A 6,497-nucleotide genomic window follows, 5' to 3' on the forward strand; every position below is an offset into this window, starting at 1 on the left:
TCAGCAGGAGAATAGCAGTCTGCAGTTACCACAGGTCATGTAATGCTGCAATTGTTATGGGAATTACTGTTTTTATGAGTAAAGAAAAAAATCCAGTAGCCTGGTAAATGTCCAGCTTTAGAGTTATGACTATTTGTGCCTGACAGTGTGCAGCTTCGTCTTCCTGCATTCAATAGATTACTACATTTTGTTTACAATAGAGAAGAGGTTGTTTAGAGGTTTCCGAAAAAGAAAAGAAGAAAACATTTGGAGAAAATATTGGATTTTTTGAACCTCGTAGGCTTTTCTATGTTTCATACATGTGTGTACAATGAATCTTTAGATGGTAATGGGCTTAAAGCAAAAGAGACATTAAAAAATAATCTGAATGTGGACAATGAAAATGTCCACAGTGGCCAGGCTAATTTCACATAAATTAATGCTCCAGTCTTCTGAACTGGGGATGGCAGGGGGATGCTCACAGGTAATGCAGCTGAGTATTATGAGATTATGACGAAGAGCAGTAAAGGCTCAGAACATATTCTGGACTTATTCCTTACATTATTCCCATTTAGTGGGAAGAGGTATTCTTTGCTGTAGGTCAGAAACGTTGCTCCTATCACTGTGTGCTGTTTGACAGCTTGCCCCCTCTACCCTGGTGCAGGCTGAATTTTAGGGTGAGTCGCCTGTGAACCCTCTATGGATGTGGTACGATTCGCACCAATTTAAGTCAGGAGTGAGACAGCTGACGTCAGCGGCGTCGTGCTGGAGCGCGGCCAGGCTAAGTGAGAGGCGTCCTTTATCTCTAGCTTGTGAGCAACGCGTGAAGTTTGTGTGGTGCTCGGGATATCTGATGAAGATCAGTACATACATGCTTGTTATCTCCCTTATTATTATTATTATTACTGAATGACTAACGCCATTCAGACTTCAGTGAACAGGCTAAGTGAATCCCTGGGTTCAACGGCTGCTCTGCTCTCCCCTCGCACGGCTGGAAACAGAAAGGCAAACAAATTAAACTAACATTAATCAGCAAAGACTGCCATCTGTATAACTCGGAGCACTTCTCCGCGTGCCCGTCCCCTTCCAGCAATGCTAAACAGGATTAGCCTTCCGTGGGCGGACGGGGAAAGTAGGTCAGTTTGGTAACATCGCTGCGTGCGATGAAGGGAGGAGGATGTGACTGTGACGGTCTGCCGGCAGCCCTCTCGCCTTCTGAATGAGCCACGGAGACGAAGTACCTGGGCTTGCCATGGGGCGCATGAGGCGGCTCAGACCCCCGTGTCCCTGCAGGACGACACCTGCCATTGGTAAAAGGGCAAAAATGGATGTAAATCTAAAGCTGGGCACTTACCAGGCTACTGGATTTTTTCCTTTACTTGTAAAGACGGTAATTTCCACAACAATCGCAGTGTCAGGCACTGGAACGCGTTACCCAGGGCAGTGGTGGAGTCTCCATCCCTGGAGGTATTTAAGGGTCATGTAGATCTAGTGCTTAGGGACATGGTTTAGTGATGGACTTGTCAGTGTTAGGTTAACAATCGAACTAGATGATCTTACAGGTCTTTTCCAGTTTAGGACATTCTCTGCTTCTGACTGGACCTGTGGTAACTGCGGACTGCCATTCTCCCATGGAAAAGTCACAGTCCCTTCTCAAATAACAACGTATGCCATCGGGAAAGTGATGGTTTTGCAGGGTTTTTCCAAAGCATGGCTGGTGCACTGGAGTTAATGGGTGCATTTCAAGAGGGAAACTGAGGCACGGGGCAGCTAAAGGCTTAGTTACTACTAGTTTGTGCACAGCCAAATATTTGTCAAAGCATATGCGTGAGCAAAGTGGCAAGGGGTAGCAAGCCATCCGGTAGAGGTATTGTCTTTCTCTATTGACTGTATTGGGTGTGTAGAGACGGTGGCAGGAAAGCCAAAGATCTCCCTGATGCTTGCAGGGCATGTCAAAGGCAACAAGAAGAGCTTCTGCTGCTGCATCACTAGTAAAAGGTTGAACAAGGGAAGTGTGGGACTGCTGTGGTATTGGGGGTTGGTGGGAAAGTGAATTAGGGACAGCAAACACAGGTAAGGCTGAGGTACTGATGCCACCTTTGCTGCAGTCTTCACCATCAAGGTCTCTCAGGCCTATGAGTTGGAGGCAGGGTCAGGAAGGAGCAGAAGGACCAGCAGCAGGTGAGGATCTTGAGGGATCTTGAGGGAAGTTGACCTATACATGTTGATGGGGTCTGACCACCTGCCTCCATGGGTGCGGGGAGAGTTGGTGGTGTTCTTGCTAGGTCGATCTCTCTCATCTTTGAGAGGTTGTGGAGGTGGGGGAGGTCCCTGATCGCTGGAGAAAGGCAAATGCTACCTTCAAAAACGGCCAAAAGGGTGATCCAGGGAGCATCAGGCCAGTCAGGGAAATCTGGGAAATCATGGAGCGAGTCCTGTTGGAGCACATCTCTGGGCACATGAACCAGAAACAGTCAGTACGGATTTACCAAGAGTAACCTGATTGCTCCCTATAATGTGGATGGGGAGACAGCAGTGGATGTCTTCTATGTCAACTTCATGCTCAAATACAGGGCTGTTATAGTGGGGACCCAGAGAGGCTGGAGGAAAGGGCTGACAGGAAGCTCATGAAATTCAATGGGGACAACTGCTGAGTCCTGCACCTGGGAATGAAGAGTCTGGGGCTCTGATACAGGCTGGGGATGGACTGACCAGGGAGCAGGTCTGCAGGAAAGGCCCTGGGAATTCCGGCTGGCAGCAGTCAGTGTGCTGTGCATGAGCCGGTGGTATGCCTTGGTGGCCAACAGTACCCTGGGCTGCATGGACTGCACAGTTTGATCAAGGGAAGGGATTATTCCCCTTGGCTCAGCACTGGTTAGACCATGTCTAGGGTAGTGTGTCTGGTTTTGGGCTCCCCAGCTCAGAAAAGATATACATTAACTGGAGGGAGCTCAGCAGAGACCCCCCAAGGCAGTGGGGGGCTGGAACACTTGCCCCGTGAGGAGGTGCTGGGTGAACTGGGCCAGTTTGGACTGGACAAGAGACAGCTGTGGGGCACCTTACAGCCCCCCAGTGCCTATAAGGAATCAATGAAGAGCCAGAGCTGGGCTCCTCACAGTGGTGCAGGATGAGAATGAGAAATAATAATGGGCATAAGTAGAAAGAAGAGAGGAGAATCTTTTCTCCATGAGGACAGCCAGGCAGTGAAGCAGGCTGCCCAGAGAGGCTGTGCCATCCCTATTCTTGGAGGTTTTCAACACCTGACTGGACGAAGCCCTGAGCAGCCTGGTCTGACCTCAGGGCTGGCCCTGCTTTGGGCGGGAGGTTGGACTGGAGGCCTCCTGAGGTCCCTTCCGACCCGAATTGTCCTGTGATTCTGGATCTACCAAGCTGGCTACCACCAGTAACATCCTAAGTGTATCAGTCCCCCCGAATTAGTTCCTGTATTATATATGTTCCTGAAATATATTTTATTTTGCATTTACTCTTCTGTGCTACAAATAGCTTGTGCACTGTCTCCCCTATACTGACATCCTTCCTGCTTTATAAACCTGACGTCTAGGAGAAATAAATGTGAGATACACATCTTAACATTGCATGTCTGTATGTCATGTGTCTGTCATGTCAGTTTTAGATGATGATTTAAAAAAATATGCACTTTATGATAGAATTAGCAAAAAAAGAAGAAAAATGCCTCTCATGAGAATGGCCCTTGACTGTTATTCTTTCTCTCTACGTCTCATGTTCTTAATCTGTTTTAGGTATTTATAAAACTTTAATCCTCGTAGTATCAGAAGTCCCAAATGTACAAAGACTTTAACATGTGCTTAACTCCATACTGCTTTAAGAAATCCCTCATGTATGTGTATCTTTGCAAAATCCAGGCCTAAATATGGAGGTAGGGCTGAACAGATTACTTTGCAATTATTAGATCTGAAATCTTCCCTTGAAAATGGTCTCAGTTATAAAGTATTCTCAGTTGTAAAAATCTGTTCAAGTTTATTTGCTTCTGCAAATATTTAAGTAAGTAGAATAATATAACATCTGACCTGTGATCTTCTGATGGTCAAATGCTCAGCCAGTACAGGCAAACTGGCAGCGTATGCGAGTATAACACTATAAAGATTTATTTGTCAAAACCTTGGGGACTGTTGTTTTATTTGGCACGAACTACCTGGGAAACACCAACACAAGCAGAAAATCAGTCTTTTTCGATGGGACTGCTGTCAAAGTCGCTCTCTTTTTTTTTTTTTTTTTTCTGGCAGCAATAGCCTTGACAAGATCCTTTTAATCCTTTCCATCCAATTAAACAAGCTACAGTGGCACCCGAGTATAAAGCAAGATGCCCAGGAGCTGACATAGGTTGGTCTCATTCCCTTCACTCTCTTGTTTGTTTGTTTGTTAACCATTTATGGATGGCTCTCAAAGTACCTAATTACTGTTTTTTTAAAAGCTTTGGGCCTGGGATTAATTTCGCTAACAGCAGAGAAATTTACTCCAGAAGGGAATTCTGAATTTTTGACAGTGCTGTCAAATTGTCATGATTTACACCAGCTGTTATGGTGCCCCCTTCATACATAAGATGCTGAAGTAAGAGGCCACTCATTTCTGTGGAGGTTTCAGCAGGGAAGCAGAAACTAGACATAAAGCCAAATTTTCTTCTGCTTTTAGGCACCTAATCTTATGTGGCAGTTCCCTCTCCACTAAGAAGGACCTGGGGTGAAGGATTGTCCTCTCTCAGTGTCCTTGCCTTCTCCCCACCCCGGTGGGACCTTGCTTGCTTCTTCAACCAGCTAGAACCGGTGGGCCCAGCTCCAAGGAGTGGACTGGGACTTGAGCCAGGCAGCAAGCGTTCTCCTTGGCCTTCCCCATCCTCAAGGGCATCCCAGCATGGTGACACCCATGGGGACCCAGCTGCTCTGCCATTGATGGTGGCCAGAGGCGGGAGGCATGGGGGGAAATACGACTGCCCATGCAGAGATCCTGCAAGAAGCAACAGCTTCCCTGCCGTGTGCAAGAGCCAAAGCAGTGGCCTAAATCTGCTGCTGTACAGGGGAAAAAAAAAATCCCTATACAATAGAAAGAAATAAATACAGATCTCAACACCAATAATCCCATCACTTTTGTGTTAACAGCTTGATAACATATCTGCTTATAACTCACACACTGCACTAAATTTTCTGCTCTATAGTAACTATCACATTCCTGTCAGCAGAACTAAATATTTAATCATCTGGGGAGATGAATCATGAAAAGCTGTTTTGGGGAGATATTTTTAAACGGACAATTTGTTGTCATTTAATTTTGAGATCTTGCTCTCTCTCTCTTCTCTCAGGAGGGACCCTGCAAGCCTGTGACCATACAGGCTATTGCTCTGTACGGCTTGCCGTCTCCCTTGTAGGTGAACGGTGTAACCTATGGGGTTCTAAGGTCATTTCTGACAAGACCAAGGCAGAAAGGTGCAGTCAGCTTAGGGTTTGGCTGGGCACCACTAAGCGTAAAGACACAGGGAGGCCAGAGACACACAATCTGCCTGGTTGCATGGCACTTTACGGTGGGATGCTCTCCGCTTGCGGTCCCCGAATTTTGTGTCTGAGTCCATGAACCTGCTGAGAGTTCAAACACAGCATCAGACCAAGGTTGCACCTGTATTTTGCACCATCTCAAACTTTTATGCCCTTGAGTACCTCCTTTCTCAGGCTGAGCCACGCTCCAGCTGTGGTGCCGGCACTTCCCCACCGACCTGTGAAGTGCTGCTGTTCTCAGCCTCTTCATCCTACCAGTGGTGCCTGTTTTTACAACGATAAAGTTTCTCCAGTGTGATGTAAAATTCAAATCAGGTTTTACAAAGTGAATCTCTAAGGGAAAAGGATAATTATTAAAGAGCTTCATTAGTGCTTTGCAATCTTAATTATGATAATTATATTTTTGTAGCTAATATAACTGAACTCCTGCTTTTAAATCCCATTAATGAGCATTTTTAATCTTTCTCCTACTGGGCCAACAAAACCATAATGTTGAACTTTATATTTACACAGGCCACTCTTTTTAATAAAAAGGATGCAGTTTCCTGAGGATTTCCATTCCCTTTTATCTGCACTTTGAAGATGCTCCTTCTCCCAAGATGCGAGAAATGAAGAAGAGCAAAGGTGAATTCAGCAGCTTGGGCTCAGTTTCCCTTCTTGCTAACAAGAGGGCACAGTCCCTACACCAGGATGGCAGCTGCCTGGGGATATTGGTTGCCGTCAGAGAAGCCTGTAACAACACCGCTGCTCCCTTGGAAGCACGGATTTAAAGTCCTTTTTCCAGAACAGCCCAAGGGCTGAGCTTCACCTGCTCTGAGTCCCTATGTGGACTTCAACAAGACGGTGCGACCATGCGAATAGGCAGAGGATGTGACCCACTGTATGAAAGAGAGATTTGTCAGGCTGAGGAGATCAGGTAGATCCTACAGGACTGCACTGCCGTACCACAGTGGTCCCACGGGCGAGGGGGAGACCAAGGGGTCATAGGAGCCA

This window comes from Charadrius vociferus, unplaced genomic scaffold, assembly GCF_000708025.1.
Source record: "Charadrius vociferus isolate BGI_N301 unplaced genomic scaffold, ASM70802v2 scaffold92, whole genome shotgun sequence".
Lineage (NCBI taxonomy): Eukaryota > Metazoa > Chordata > Aves > Charadriiformes > Charadriidae > Charadrius > Charadrius vociferus.